Source organism: Helicoverpa armigera, chromosome 17 (assembly GCF_030705265.1).
Source record: "Helicoverpa armigera isolate CAAS_96S chromosome 17, ASM3070526v1, whole genome shotgun sequence".
Classification (NCBI taxonomy): domain Eukaryota; kingdom Metazoa; phylum Arthropoda; class Insecta; order Lepidoptera; family Noctuidae; genus Helicoverpa; species Helicoverpa armigera.
In genome coordinates, this window is record NC_087136.1 from 3,338,834 (window position 1) to 3,355,252 (window position 16,419).

Below are 16,419 nucleotides of genomic sequence, written 5' to 3' on the forward strand. Positions count from 1 at the left end.
CCCAAGAATGAACCCTCATTTTAACTGTGGTTAATTTACGTTTTAATCAAGTATTAATTCATAGTACAGGTACGTAGATATTATCCCAATATATCCAATTAACTGTCTCTACTCCACCGTGTAAGTGGAAATAATGGAATTGATATGCTCATAAATATTACAACGCACAGATACTTGTTTTATACAGCCTCTGACGGGTGCCGACGTTTGCCGAAGTGTCCCGAGCGCACCCGAGTGCTCCCGAGTGTCGCCGAGTGTCCCCGGGTGTCCCCGACAATAGATTTGCGTGTCATTTGCCGCATCCTCTCTTCCGCCACTCATCTCCATATATTTGCATGGTGTTTGTCGTTTGTCGGCTGTTGAGCCCATCGGGTTTGCCTATTTTAATCTCTTATGTGTAGGCACGGGATGTAGTGGTTTTATATGTGGAAAAAGTTTTGGGATATTTTAGTTTCGGTCAGGGTGTAAAAAAGCCTTTGAAAGATACGAAACTTTTTGCTCATAAAAATCATTCTCGTCATAAGAATCATGTCAGTCAACAGCTGTAAGGCTAGTCCTTTGAATATTAAAACAAAGCTGTCGTAATATTTTTTCAGGTCAACCTTAAAAAATAAAATTACCATACATTACAGGCTTTAAACCCGTAGTTACATAACTAAAAAACTTTCCTTGCCGTCGTAAAATTTATTTTTTTTTAAGTATTTTTTTATTAAAGCTCCAAACATTTTTAATAAACACTCAGAGAAATAAAATACAGTGCTCTGAGAAGTTAAGCTGGGCACGTTTAGCTTCGTTCCGGTTGGAAACCAAGGTAAGAGAGATTGTAGAGTTTCGTAAGGGGCTATACACACTGGAAAGCAAGCAGCGAGAAACTGCGATAGAATAGAAACGAATATTAAAATCCGACTCGAGTTTCGACTAGTCTTTTTGAGACAAAGATGTTGTGTTCGTTTTTATCTCAAACTTCAGTCAACAGTTTTTAGATTTTTGGATACTTTTTATGAACAAAGTCAGTCTTTTTGATTCAGATGTTTTGATTGGTCATTTCAAAAACGAGCTATGGTTTTTAATGATACTGCATGAATTAACTACATATTTATAGTAAACCAAATGGAAACAAAAACAAAACAGATTCTTAATACGGTTTCCTATTTTATTCAAGCTGCTAATTTTGGCCGACAGTCCAACTTCAAGTTAACTAACCTAACCTGCCGCTCGAAATACATTTTCTATTTTAACTCGCAAAAAAATCAGGCCAATACCTAAATAAAACTTAGAATGAAACTGCAAACAGTTGCCAGGTTCGAATTTTAAAAACAAGCCGGAGAGCACGAAATCACCGTTCGTTATATTCGGTCTGTAGCGCCTCAATCAAGCTGTCTGAAACTACTTTATCGCTGGCCTTGTTCATTTCATGGAGCTGGGGTGTGGCTTACATTTAGAAAGATACTAGCTTCCCCGCGGTATCGCTCGCGTCCTGAGGGATTTGTTCCTGCATTTTATGCTGCCCTGGTACTTGGTGAGCAACAGTGACGATGCTCGAGTATTGGTAAGCTCATCAACTTATGCTGTCCTGGTACTTGTTGAGCAATTGCGTCTGGAGATTGAAATACTCCGGTGAGTTATGCTGTCCTAGTACTTTACTTTCTTGGTCCGACCACATCCTATAAGTCGATTTTAGTCGTATCTTTTTTCCGTAGCCGAATGGTGACAAAAACTATCCTTTGTCTCCCGGGTCTAAGCTATCTCGCCTCTAATTTTGAACTTCAGGATATAAAAAAGGATTCAGCCATTCTTGGGTTATAAAATGTGTAACAAACACCACTTTCTTTTATATATATATATAGAGAAGATAGCAGCTCCGTGCAGGGGGTAATAGTGTATGAACGTCTCAGCAAGCTGCAATTAGCGGTTTCACCTCTGCGTTCTCATAATTTCCTGGTACTCTTATCATTGGTGAATCATGGCTGTTAAGCATTTGCATGCTAGGTAACTTGGTTTGTTTGTTTTGTAAGTGAATGCTAATGCTGCTGGATTTAATATTAGTATGTGTGTGTATTTGTGGTTTGAAACTAAGCTCGATTTGATATTCGATTCCAACTGGACTGTCAATAAGTTCATCTAAGTTAGAATGCATGATGAATGATTAAAAAAAAAACTGTATTGTCTTCCCAACTGCAACTTATGCAAATCAATGAATTTGTGAACATGTCGTATACATAATATTTGCGCAACTTTTGCTCACAATCAATTCTACGAACTCTAAAACAAATAGTGCATGTAAAAAGTCTGCATTCATTTTATTACGACCACCAATGACTCACGCACACATACACACCTTACAAACACGAATACATACTACATTTCTCGTGATTGTAACGTAATAAAAAGTCGACATTATACCTAAGTCTTTTTAGCTCTGTCCTCAATAAACTGTTATCTCAGAGGGACTGTGTTTTAGTGCGAAATAAAATGCTAGTATGCAGTTTACGATGAGAATTTAGAGATACGCGGCAAGACGTCGACTGTCGAGTGTATGCTAAAGTTTAGAGCAAGGAGGATTTATGATTGAGACTTAGAGTAATGAGGTGCGAACGGTTGAAAGGTTGGCTTAGCAGTCATTTCATTTTGACTTCGATCTTTTTATGTAAGTATAGTTTGGGGCAATAATATTAGGGGTTAAAGTATGAAATTGCCGTTTTATTCTAGTAGGTTTTTGAATTGCCATAGAGTCTTCATGGTTTGAGGTTTTCGAATGAAACTTTTTTCACGTGGTTTCTGTGATGTTCTTCTTTTTAAAAATGTGAAACATTTGATTATCGATGTTCAATTGTTTTTGTTATTCAACTTATACAAGAAAGATGGACACTGCGAAAATTTGAGTAATTTTTGAATATGAATTCCGACGCGGAAGTAAACGGCAGAAACAGCCCGCAATATCAATGCTGCATTTGAAGAGGTGTCTGCTAATGAACGCACCGTGCGATTTTGGTTTAAACGCTTTCGTGGTGGAAACTTCGACTTGAAGAACGAGCCATGAAAAAGACCGCCTGACAGGTGATTAACGAGAAATTAAGAGAGACGCCGATCCTAGTCAAACTACCCAGATACCCAGCCGAAGACGAATAATGTTGAAAAAATTAGCAGTAAAACAGCCACGACTCATGAATCGACCTTCACCGTTATTGCTCCATGACAACGCGAGGCCTCATACAGCAAAAGAAACCGTTTTAACTCTTCAGGAACTGCAGTTGGAAACTATTCGTCTTCCTCCATATTCGCCAGACCTTGCTCTAACGGACGACCATTTTTTTTTGTGATTTGGACAATTATCTGCGTCACAAGAAGTTTCTTTCCAGGAGGCAGATCAAAATTCTTTCACACAGTTTGTGCAGTCTAGATCCTCAGAGTTCTATCGTAACGGCATAAATGACCTTCTTATTAGATGGCCGCAATGTATAGATAATAATGGCAACTATTTTGATTAAATAAGTTTGTTAAAAATTAAAAAAAATTACAATTTAGATTTTCAGTACAAATCGGCAATTTCATACTTTAACCCCTATTACTTTGAATCTCTTTTTTATCTATCAATGTCATTTTAGATTTTGAAAGAAAGACGACGTTAGTAGTATTACTTGTTCACAAATCGCATTTGCTGGTAAAATATAAAAAAAATGGTAAGAGAGAACGTTACTTGTGAGAGAATGATGTGTATTTAAAATAAATATATATTTATAACGACTTTAGACAGTGGTCATGCTCGAAGTCATTTTTACAAATGTGCGAAATATTAATTTCGAAAACACAAATTGTCTCGATTTTTTGTCAAGTAGTTTAAGTTTGTAAATATAGTGTACATGTGCCTAATTAAATAAATTAATGGTAATTGGCTCTATTTTTTGATATTTGTAACAAAGATATACTGAATAAAAAATGTACTTCACAATAGACATGGCAAGCGTAGTCGACATTCCGCGGTAGCATACGTATAAAACACTTTGTGGCCACAACCGCGCTCATTCTCTGCTGTGGTTTCGGCTTTTAGAAGCCAGACAACTTGAAATGTCTAATTGCGCTATCATTAATAGCTAAGACAAGTAACTACTCAATTTGGATCCATTAAATACCAAATAGTAGCTATGACGATACATCTCATAATCCTGGATTAATTATCTTCGATGTGTCTGCAGTGTTCCAGAAAATTCGATACCGACAAAATAAGGAAACAAACTGTATCAGCTTTCCCTATTTCCCTTACATTATTAGAGTCAACTGGAGAAAATTGGTCACTATCGTTTCAGCCCTTTTTCCTCAATTAACGTGTGCCAATCTTGTGTGTGATACTTCGCTCGCGATTAAATTTTTCCTCCCTTCCGTGACTAAATCAACTGAGTTTGGTTTCCAAAGAAATACGGTCTTTAAGATTAATTGGATTTTCTACAAAATTTTCTTTCTGAGAAGTACCGACGAATTTATTATGAAAGTTAAGCTTAAAGTTGAAAAAGGTTTATATTTTTTGCACTTGATCTATATTCTAATTGAATGTCCATTGTGAAGAAATATGTTTGAAAAGAAGTCTGACTACTAAGTTACTAAACACTATTTTATGGCTTTACTGTCATAGAAAATTTCTTGCCCTTGCAGGAATGATCTAACTACCTAATTCTGTACATATTTTTTTTTGATAACGGTGTCTACCAAATCATATCAAAAAGGGAATATCAATCGTTCATCATAAAGGTTATATACGAATAAGAATACATGGTTTCTAAACATATACCCATGTTTTAACAAAATTCATCATCTTTATCTTTTAAAAAGATAAATATTTTGTATTATCTGTTCAAAATTATATTTATTTTCGTAGGAATGTTTCGTGAAACTTTTGTTTAAGATTGTGATCGTCGAGTTTCAAACTCCTTTAATATTTGTAAATTAGAATGTTTTGTTCCGGTTTTAATGAATTGAGTGTTTTCTATGATTACGGCTTGTTTGTGAAATAAATGTTTTTGAATAAGATTGAGATCTTTTAGCAGTAATTATCTATTTGTTTTGCCAGATAATTGACAAGCGAGAGTTTTTGACATCTAGTTTTGTTATGGACTTAGGTATACTATTTAGTATTTATTTTCCTTGACTGAATTTATTAGTGTTATATAGTTTCCTTGCTTGTTTTAAAGTGGGCTTTAGTGTTCCTAAGCGAGTATATCGAACTCCGTTTTCTGTCATCAACAACTGTGCTGGATCGATGAAGGCATGCGACAATATTTACTGTGTTCCCCAAAAATAACCAAAACAAAATTTACGTTCAATCTGTAAATTTTCGAATTGAGGCGAGATTTTCCTGTCCTGTTACATTTTCCAACTTTGTATATAACTTGGATAATTCCATCAGTATTCATTAATTTGATTATTCTATTTGTTTAGAATAACATTATTTTGGATTAATTTATATTTTTCGGACAATTTGGTGAACAAATAAGTAAAAATATTCTTGTCATTAAATAGCTAAAAAAGTTTTTGCTAAAGAGTTAAGATTACAATAGAAATAATAGCTTCTTTGTATTTTATAAAGTCACTTTGAAAGTCACCATAATGTGCTACGCCGTAGCTTGTTGCGTAGCACTGTGAAATGGCTACGATGCTACGTTGAAAGCGATTTTCTATCTTTTATCTTAAGAGCACTATGCAAGTATTTATAATATTTCTATTATGTAAAGTTTACTTTTAAAAAGTTTGATGACATGATGTAAATTGCAGATTCCAAATTTACAAATATTTAACATTCTGAAAAAGCGTGGAGCCGCAAAGAGTTTTAAGGACTGTGATAAATACGGATTTTTCACATGGCTTATTGCTACAAGAAATTTTGAAAAATGTTTCGTTTTAACAAACGAACATTAATTTGCGTGGAAAAGTCTGCACCTGTGTCTTTATTTTTTATTATTTTTTGGTTAATATTTCAAATACCTTCACAAAAGGTTGCTTTTCATACAAATCCTTTTTATTTCTACCATATTAGAACAAAATAAATATTTTTGTTTAATTTCAAAAGATAATTAAATAAAGTACCCAGTTGAAATACTTCAAATATAATTTCTACTAACTATAACTTATACTATAACAACAAGACGAATATTTTGTAACAATCTAACAGTTTCGATATTAATTATTCAAATTGTAAGGTACCTTGTTATAGTACCTTCTTAAGTACTTTAGAAACAACTCAACAGTAAAATATATTAAGTAACTAACTTTTATGTACCTTCTGTAGAAATTTCAGTCGTTCCTTAAGTTCAAGTACCTAATAACAATATTTTTCGTCGTACAATTAATTTAACGACTCAGTAGGTATTCCTGAAACTGAAATATAGAAAAAAATTGCCCGCTTATCGTTAAATTTCATTCTCTTCAAACTTTCCTAATTGCGATCACAAAGAGAAAAAGGAATTATTTTCAAATTAATTTCCTGATTTTTTTACGAGTTTCGAGGGAATGGTGGAAGGTACTTCGACCTTCATGCGACCTCTGGGACTGGTCTTAATGGCGTCAATGGCTCTCATTGTTTGAAACATGTTTTCATTTTGACTCATTAGCTTTTTTACCAGGTCCTAAACATACATGGTATGAAAAATAAATGGTTATCATTTAGTTTGCAAGCAGTATATGGTTTTATGTGCTCGAAGGTGAGCATAAATAGATACAATTTCATACATTTTTAGGGTTTTTCAGGATTTCAACAATGGGAAAATGCAAAACTCTCACAGTTCAACTACGCTATTTCAATGAAATATGAATTCACGCGTGACGTACACCGTCAATTTTAACCTGCAATCTATTTCAGAATATTGCAACCCATCATTTGGGGGATTTCATGTCAACCAGTCCTAGCTGATTTCTATGGTTTCACCCGCGACGTGAATTTATTTAACGAACCTTAATAAATGCCTACCTTTAACAATCACAAACACAAATAACGTAGCTTTCTATTAGTAAACAAAAAAAAAATCAAAATCAGTTCAGCAGGTCAAGAGGATACCCCTCCAACGCGTAACGTCACAAACAGACAAAACCTGTTTATATTACCATAGGTGTGTGCCTACATTAATCAGTTAAGTCCCATGAACCGGCCACGTTAAATACCGTCCCATAACAGGGAATTACCACATGGAAAATCCCAATAATACTTTACCCGACCCGGAAAGCGAGCGGTGCTCTTTATCCCTTTGTAAGGACCCTCGAGTTTGATCTGCCTTATTTGTGAGCAGAAGATAAAATTAAGGGCCATTAAAACATATTTCGAGGGTTGATTAAGACCTTTTTTAACGATATGTCCCAAATGTTGATGAAGTAAATTGAATTGTACATTTTTAAATGAATTGATGTTGTTTTTGAACTAAAACTATATTAGTGACCAAGCCAGGTTTGTTTTCATAATAATTGGAAAGGGTTCCATATTTCTGTTTGAGATATTTTCTCAAAAAGCCAGAAGAAAAATAGTTTGGTTTTAGTCAATAAAAGTCTGACACTCCCTTCCACTGCACCCATAGTGGAGATTAACCGACCAAGGGGCAAATTAAGGTAATGTCTTTATTTTCCAGATCTAAAAAAAGGGTTTATCAAATATGTATGTAGCTTTGTTCGCATCGTATTATAATTAGATTAGCAGCTGTGATAATTCAGAGCTTGTTAAGACCGACATGTGTTAGAATTTCCACGTCGGCTTACCAAGTTAGGAAGTACTTATCTCTTCGGCTAAGGCTCAGGGTTTGTTGGGAAATGTTAGTGCATATTACGAGTTTATTATTATGTCTTAGATTTGATAATGTATTGCAATGTATTTTTAGAAATTAGGTTATGGTAAGTGAGCCCTAATTGGGAAAGGAGACATCTGACAATATAGATAATAATCATGCATTTCATTTTGTCATTTAAATAATGAACATTGCTTGGATGAAAGCTATAGCAATTTGCCGCCATATGGCGACCTGTTCATTCATAAAGGTAGCCTCAACCACGAGCGCAAATGTGATAGTATCATAATTGAGAAATAAAGCCCTGACAATTACCATTGTACGATCTTCAGTCATGTGTAGATTCGAAGTTCGAAACCAACTACATATGTAATGATAACAAATTGTTCAATTAACATAAAAGTCTTTATAATACTTGTATGTTTAAGCACGTATGGTGCTGGCTATATGCCTTCTTAGTGCGAGTATAGTCTTTCTGCAGAAATGGACTAGGTATACTAAGATAATTATCACGCTCAAACATCCAAAATGAGATTGTTAAAAAAATTATTTAAGAACATCCGAAATTGAGTTGACAGTAAAAACATATTTATTAAGCTTCTGCGACTCTTAATAACGAAGTATAAATATGTGATTTATTCGCGTACCAATATGCATACATAAGTGCATTGCAGGCCTCATTACGTCCCCTTTTTCGTTCATATTAATTTATGTTCTTACATCAGGTAAAACTTCGCGCGATGCGAATAAACAGAATTAATTAAGAAATATTTGCCAAAGTTACAAAAAGATTTCTTTTGACGAAACATTTTTGTATGCATTTATGATTTCTGGGAAGTTTTGTTATTTGGTTCTTTATGGAATGGTTGTGGAAATGTATTTTTTTTAAGTTTTAAGCAACATTGCATCTCCATCACACACGGTTTCATTCTACGACAGTTGTTTTTCTTGGTAACCATATCTTGCTTCAAAAATGTCTTACGTTGTACAAATAATTACCCTATTCAATTATTATATTCTACTTGTTTAAGTCAAGTTGTGGAAGTCCCCTCGATCTAAAGCTCCTGTTATCAATGTAAAACATATAAAAATACTTCATGAATATAAGTAAAGGTACTCTTGGTAAGCAAGACACTTAAGTTAATGATATCATCAACATTAAACGACATTTATGATGGCTTATGATTTTGTCAGTAGGCATCTATGTGTTCCAGGAAGTCATATAAACTGATAACCTTGATTTCGGGTAATATTTTTTGGTAGACTATGTTGATGTTTTATGTTGATTCCATGTTTGGTAGGGCCGTGGATGAGTGACCATCTTTGTCATACTTGCAATTTTTGGCATTTAGTGGATTTGATGCTCGCGTAGGTTCAATTCCACAGATAATGGTATATTTGAATTAACGCTAACTATGAATAAAGTATCTAAACATGCCCAGTTTTCCACAAAAACTATGATCAATTTTTCCACAATAACTTCATAACTTTTAAAACAATTTCAAACCCATCAAAGACACGGCGTTTATTCGTGTTAATGAAAGGTAATTCCTTTGTAAAGCGAAAGAATTCCAGTTAATAACATCAATTTAGTGGCAATCGCGACGTTGCACGATGTTGTTTCTTGTTTGTGGGCGGAACTAACGTCAATCGTAAATTGCCTTTGAAATTTTCATGCTTAATCATTTCTGTTTCTAAGACATTGCAATCAGGTTATATTTGTTATTGCATGTAGTTTTTACTGTAGTAATTTCCATTGTGGAAGGGAAGGTCGAAGGAAAGATAGGAAGGGGTCGTCCAAGGTACAGCTACATCAAGCAAATTAAAGAAAAGGTGAAGGTTGTGACGTATATGGAAGTTCAGGAGTTGGCGCTAGATAGGTGTAAATGGAAGGAGCTGCACTGACAAGAGCTGGGCTTAAATTAATGATGAATTTGTGTTTAATTCTGTTGGTTTGTGGAGGTCAAATAGGCTGTCGCTTCGTGTAAAATTCTTGTTCTGAGCTTCATCTGGTTAGCCTGGAGAGAGCCGCAAGAGTCGGTAAATGGTTAGGCAGAAGATGGAAGGCACATCGATGCTTAATGTACAACATTTGTAGCTACATGTGCTTTGAACAATAGTACAAAGGTCTTAAGTTTTGTTTTTGTTCGCAGCATTGAGCTTCGAGCACTAATCGGGTACCAAAGCAAAATGAGAGCACACTTTATCCTTTTGTGATTACCTAGAATCGAATTGGGTCAAGAGCCACAGATATCAGCTAAAGCCGGCGTTTATGTGGAAGGCAACTGCAATATTCGAACAAGATGCAAAACCATATACCGTTAGCCAGAATAATCGGAGATAACGTGTCCCTCCCGTACTTACATATCGAGTGCAACAGTTTAAACCACTCGATATAACGGTTACGTTCACGATTATCGAGAAGAACCATATTATGCGGACACTTCGTTTTTACTTTACTGCAAATTGGATGCATTTGCACGTTGGACACATAAAAGTGACGTTAAGAGTTTTATGAGGTGTCGTGATGCTACATTATAGACGCAATCGAGCCTTTTCGTGACCAAAGCGTCATAAAGTCGTGGATGCGAAATGAATACGATAATTGCGTGAAATTCTATTAAGTGTTCTGTTCGGTTGCTGAGTTATTAAGATACCTGGAGCTAGGTTAGAATTTCGTCGTTTTTTATGCCAACTCTTTGATAATTTTGGCGGCTTATAAGTAAGTTATGTTTTAACAAATCCTTATTAATCTTCATTATTACCTTCGCGTATACAAGACAAGAGATACGGTAGGGTACTACGGAGATGTACTCGTATTTGCGTAATATTAGCAAGTCGCGTTACTGCAGAGCTTGCACAAACTGCAAGGCACTACTTATAAATGCAATAGCGTTGTAATTTGTCGCAGAAATGTCTCATTTTACTTGTTATATACAGAACAGAAACACAAAATGGAAACAGAAAACAATGTAAATTATTGTTGGAAAATGTAAATTAATTACCCAGTTCTTGGTTTTCAATGTAATACATTGGTACTGCACGCATAATGTTTGTGAAAAATGTCGGGTTTGCGTGTAGCATACCAAGTCTTTTGTATCCGATCAGATTACGTTGCGACTAATCGCTGGAGCTGACGCGACGAAAGTAACGTTTATAGCCCTAATTTATCGCTCAGCCGGTCAAACTGATTAACATAATTGAAGTTATTTAAGTAATTTTTCGGCTTCAAATCTTGATTAATAATAATTAGATGTTGGAATTTCGTTTGTGGAGGAATTAATTTTTGTCACGATTCATGATTTTAAAGTGGGGCAATAATGACGTATTTATACTGACATGTTTTGTAAATATTTCAAGCTGTAGTGCCTGTGAATGAGTTTTACGGTGTAAACTATTTATTTTTATGACTATTTAACAACCGACGATGGACGGTTTACTGACCAAACAAATGGCAACCTATTTACAATTCAGAAGCACTCTGCGTTGGCATAAAAGTTGTTACTGACTTTAAATATATTAAACAACATAATGACAGTTCATTTTATTATATTTTTTTATTCAATATCAGTGAATTAAGAGTTATCGTCGTCATTATTGTTAGCATGCACTGTGTACTAGTTTTTTTTATATATTTGACCTATATAACATCCTTTAAAGTACTTATTTATATGAATAACGGTATTTTGAATTATGGACTCTATGGACGATTTTTGTACATACAACGGCTGGCATGTATTTGTGCACAAAGGTTGCAATTTTGCGGACATTTTCAAATGTTCTCCCTCAATTTGTTACTGTTTGCTAGAGCGAGGAGTCCAGAAGAAACATTTCGTGTGCGCACCGGAATCTTGCCTTTATAGCAACTATTTCAAGGTTACAACTCTTCCATACTTTTTATTGAAATAAAATCTTTTAACCAACTTTAAATCCTAGTAGAAGTGAAACAATTCGTAAGCGAATCTCAGCTCAATCCTTCTAAACGACCCACGGTGCCTCAACTTTGCAAGTTCGCCTAGCAACTGAAAATGCGGGTCTGAAACTAGCGATTGGGTCCCGATCATACGAGTTTGTAGTTCGGGTTAGACCCATGTCGTCCCTCGAAATATTATATTATTATTTTGATTAATACTAATAGTAAAGTGTTATTTGATCAAGTTTCTCATGTCAGGCGGACTTTAAGTGAAATATTTTTATATAAAATACAGAACTGAAGAGTTCTTACGGAAATAAGAGAATTCATATTGCATATTTGGTTTGCCGTTTATCAAGTTTTTCCGCACACAAAAAATATTGAAAATAAAAAATTCTGACATCACTGTGTTATAAGAAATTTATGTATAGTACCTACTCTAACTAAGGTTTCAAGAAACCAATACAAATCAAATATAGGTACATGTTACAAGCAGTTTCTTATCCAGCCCCACGGAATTCAAAGCCCTCCTCAAGCGGAACTCCAAAACGCTATTTACTAACGAACACCAGTAAAACGGACGTTCTGAACTTTTGACACCTCCACCGTCCTTACTTATTGTCCAAATATTTCATTCGGCTGAGTGTATGTCTGTACGGCTCTGATACATCTCCGGAAAGTTGGCTCGCTGACTTAAAACAAAGTTTGCTATTGTCTGTTTGTTCCATCGGTCGAAGTTTCGTACAATGTGTCGGTAATTTCTCCAAGTGTTTATGTGAAATATGTTGGATTTATTGTTCTGTGGTTATGGTATTTTTGTTTTGTTTTATGAGATAATATGAGATCACTTACTGCGGATTTACTCGTTGCTCAGGAATTCTCGTGTACCTACGGAATAAGAAAATATAACTTGCTACAAAATGGTCAGCAAAAATTCGATAGATTCATGGGAAAAGTTTATACATTACAAATTAAATCAATTTACAATTTACAGTAAATAGTATAGTATAGTAGTAAATAGTATAAGTTGATATACTTACACATACAAAGTTAAATAATATTACTGTTAATAGATTATTTTAATATTTGTTATATACTGCTGTTGGCGCACCTTAATAAATAAATAATGAAGTTGAAAACATAAACATTAAAGTTACTAAAACAGTAGATTTCACACGTTCTGCCTATCCCCCTGGGGAACACGAGCGTATCATGTTATAAGCTTTGTTTAGGCCACCATGAAAAAGCCTGTTCTCTCGAGCGATGTTGAGTTGTTACGTATTTCTGATAGGTATACCCATGGAGAACAAAATGACTAGCAGAGATGTCATCCTGATGTCATGAATCCTAAGGACGTAGAGCGCCAAATTGCGGAGGGACGAGGAAAGTTACTTTCAATGGAACCCTTCCATTATTTTCAAAATAAAATCATCAATCAATTAAGACCAATCTTTGGTAAATTGGTTTTGATTTGACAAGGAACCCGAACGTCTCATTAGTCCTAGTAACTTGATCACGCCTACCGTACGTTGTTTGACCTACAAAAAGGCGCCTGATCTACCTTCCTTGTTGCATCTCCTCTATATTTCCATCCTCCGTGGGTACACCACTAATTGAATTGTCGGAGCTAGCCATGTGTCCGATGTGTATCAACGTTCGACGCACACTAACGCAATTAATTTCTTAACTAGTTCCAGCACGCGATGTTACCTGTGTCGAGTTTTGTAGCAAAGTTAAAGTCAACTTATTTATTGAATGTAGACTAATTGAATTAGTTGTGTTTTGAGATAAAAATACTGTAGGTATGCGACAAAACTTCGTGCAATACTGCTTTCGGCAGTAGAAAGCCACGGACATAGAATGATTCCGTTATCCTTGTGATGTATGGCTTGGCTTGTAGTTATTTTTACGATTTATCTGTCCTTATTTAAGAAAGAACTTAAGTTAACCTTCATCAGCCACTTCATCATTAGTCTTCTGTTGGCCAAACCCAAAACGTGTACCATATCAACCGGCCAACAGCTTAAACCACCGAATGTCCGTTGTACCTTTTTGAAGATCGTCATTTCTCCTCATTATGCATTCCTTGATGATCAGAATGTAAAATAATATTGAAATTTTAAATCAAAAGTAATTAAGACAAGGAATGTGAATTGGAAGAGATATTTTTATTAATTAGCTATATTGGCTTTTGGATATTCCTTTCCAACCTTTTTATTTTAATTATATTTTATGTTTAAAATACTGTAAATAAATCATTTGTGTCAAGATTTATGCCATACGATAGCGATGGTCGTTTTTTAGGACCCCAACAAAACTTTTTGCGAGTAAATTTTAAACTCGATTCCTGAATATTGGATTTCAGTTTTGAAATAATAATTGAATGAATGAAGCACTCTCTGTAGTTAGAAGTCTGTTGCTTTCGTTTGAACTCTTTCAAGCTTTTTATTGAAAATTGAGAAAGTAAATTGTATCGGTCATATTTTTCCGGAAAGAGCTGCAATGAAACTGAAAATACATTGCAAGTATTTTTATAGTATGTGTAAACAATATCCCACCCAAAACAAAAATGTGAAAGACTGCCAAGTTCGATAATATGGGAATGCTTCGCCTAGAAAAGAAGTGAAATCTGAATAAGTACCAAGTTCCATACACATACCTCTGTTAAAAATAGTTACTTTTTAATTATGTTACTTGGCACGTTTTCACACACCTTGTTATAAACCTACTAAACGCAATGAATTAAGTATTTAATTTTCTATTAAAACTTGCCAAGTAACATAATTAAACAGTAACTATTTTTAACAGAGGTATGTGTATGGAACTTGGTACTTATTCAGATTTCACTTCTTTTCTAGGCGAAGCATTCCCATATTATCGAACTTGGCAGTCTTTCACATTTTTGTTTTGGGTGGGATTTCATTTATTTTTGTAAGGTTGTTTATTTTATTTTTTTCTTATGATTAAGTTAGTTAATTAAGGAAATGTCTCATTTATACTATCTTTCAGATTTTTGAATATGAACTATGCTTCTTACAAAGAAATGAACTAGATTAACTAAATGGACTAGATTTACCAACTGACTGACTTGACATGTTATTATATATTATGTTCGTGGATCAAAGTTACTCATTCGTTATTTTCGAAAGTGACTCACACTTGGCTGTTTTCAGATTTTTACTTTACTTTGACTAAATACAAACCTTTGTAACGAATTTCAGATCGGAACGACCATTCGAAGATATATTATATAAATATAGATAAATTTAGTTAGTTTTAGTTCCTTAGGGGTATAAATTTACACCGGGTATAAAACACCTTCATTATTTTGAAACCGACTCACACTTGGCCATTTTCAGATTTTTCCCTTTACCTTGACATAAAGACCTACCTCCATGCCAAATTTCAAGTCAATACGACCATTGGAAGTGGTCTAGGTTTTTGATGAGTGAGTCAGTCAGTCAGTCAGTGAGTGTATAGTAAAAATAGCGATTTTCTGACGTCAATATCTCAAGACCTACAGTAGGTATATTAATGAAATTTTGTATTTTAGATAAGTGAGGGGGTCTCAACAGATACTAGAAATTTGATAGGCGTAAATAAAATAGATTTTGAGTTATAGGGGGGCCGAATTTGGCCCGAAATGGTTCGTGTAATATAACCCACGGCCGGTGTGTCGCCTTTTTTTGCTCGAACTTGGCGGACACACTGCCGTGTGTCTAGATAACGGGCTATAGGTTGGTAACAGTGTCATTCCTTTGACTAGGTTTTACTCCAGACTAGGTATGAAATACATATTATTACATGAATTAGTAGGTATGCTCAATCCTTCTCCGTGTGAGAGGAGGCCTGTGCCCAGCAGTGGGACGATAAAAAGGCTATAATAACAACATTGAGCATGGGAAACCAGGTGACAAAACAGTTCTGAAAAAATGAGATCTACACTATTATAGAAATAAAGTGTTTTCAATTTTCAATTTGGCAGTCAACCCCCGTAAGGTCGCCGTCAATTCATACTCATCATCATCTCAGCCATAGGACGTCCACTGCTGAACATAGGCCTCCCCCTTTGATCTCCACAGATAAACGTTGGAGGCGACCTACATCCAGCGTCTTCCGGCGACTCATACTCATACTTGTAAAAACCTAAAATTACCCTTTATTTTTTCACCAAAACACCGATTATAACACAATCAGCATTACAAGCTATTGTTTGATCCACGACGGTCATTATATCGGCAACTGCAGTAAGTACGTATAGCATATGCGTTGATTAATTGCATACGTCCAGCCACAGCGCTTCTGATTGCTGTAAACATTTGTCACTAATGGATAGATCGCTTATTCCTCATAATTCGACACCATCGACGATTATGGGAATTGCTGGTTATCTGTTAACTCATTTGATGGTTGTTGTACTTGATTGGTGTTATGTGTTCATGTTGCCCCTTGGTAATCTCCCTCTTTTTGGGGAAAGTCAAGTATACTTGGTAAGAAAACTATTTTATGCACGTAGGTACCCCTACATTCTATAAGTAGGTATTATTTATGTATTTTTATATTGTTTTGCAAAACGCGCTTACCTTAGGAATTACAGACTACTTCAAGCTGCACTATGTTCTTTTCACTGATTAATCCACGGGCCGAAGGTACGACTTTAAAAGATATTTTGTTTGACTTAGTTATGATGACTATCCCACACAAACACACACACACACGCAACAAATAAGTAACATTATTCTAAATACT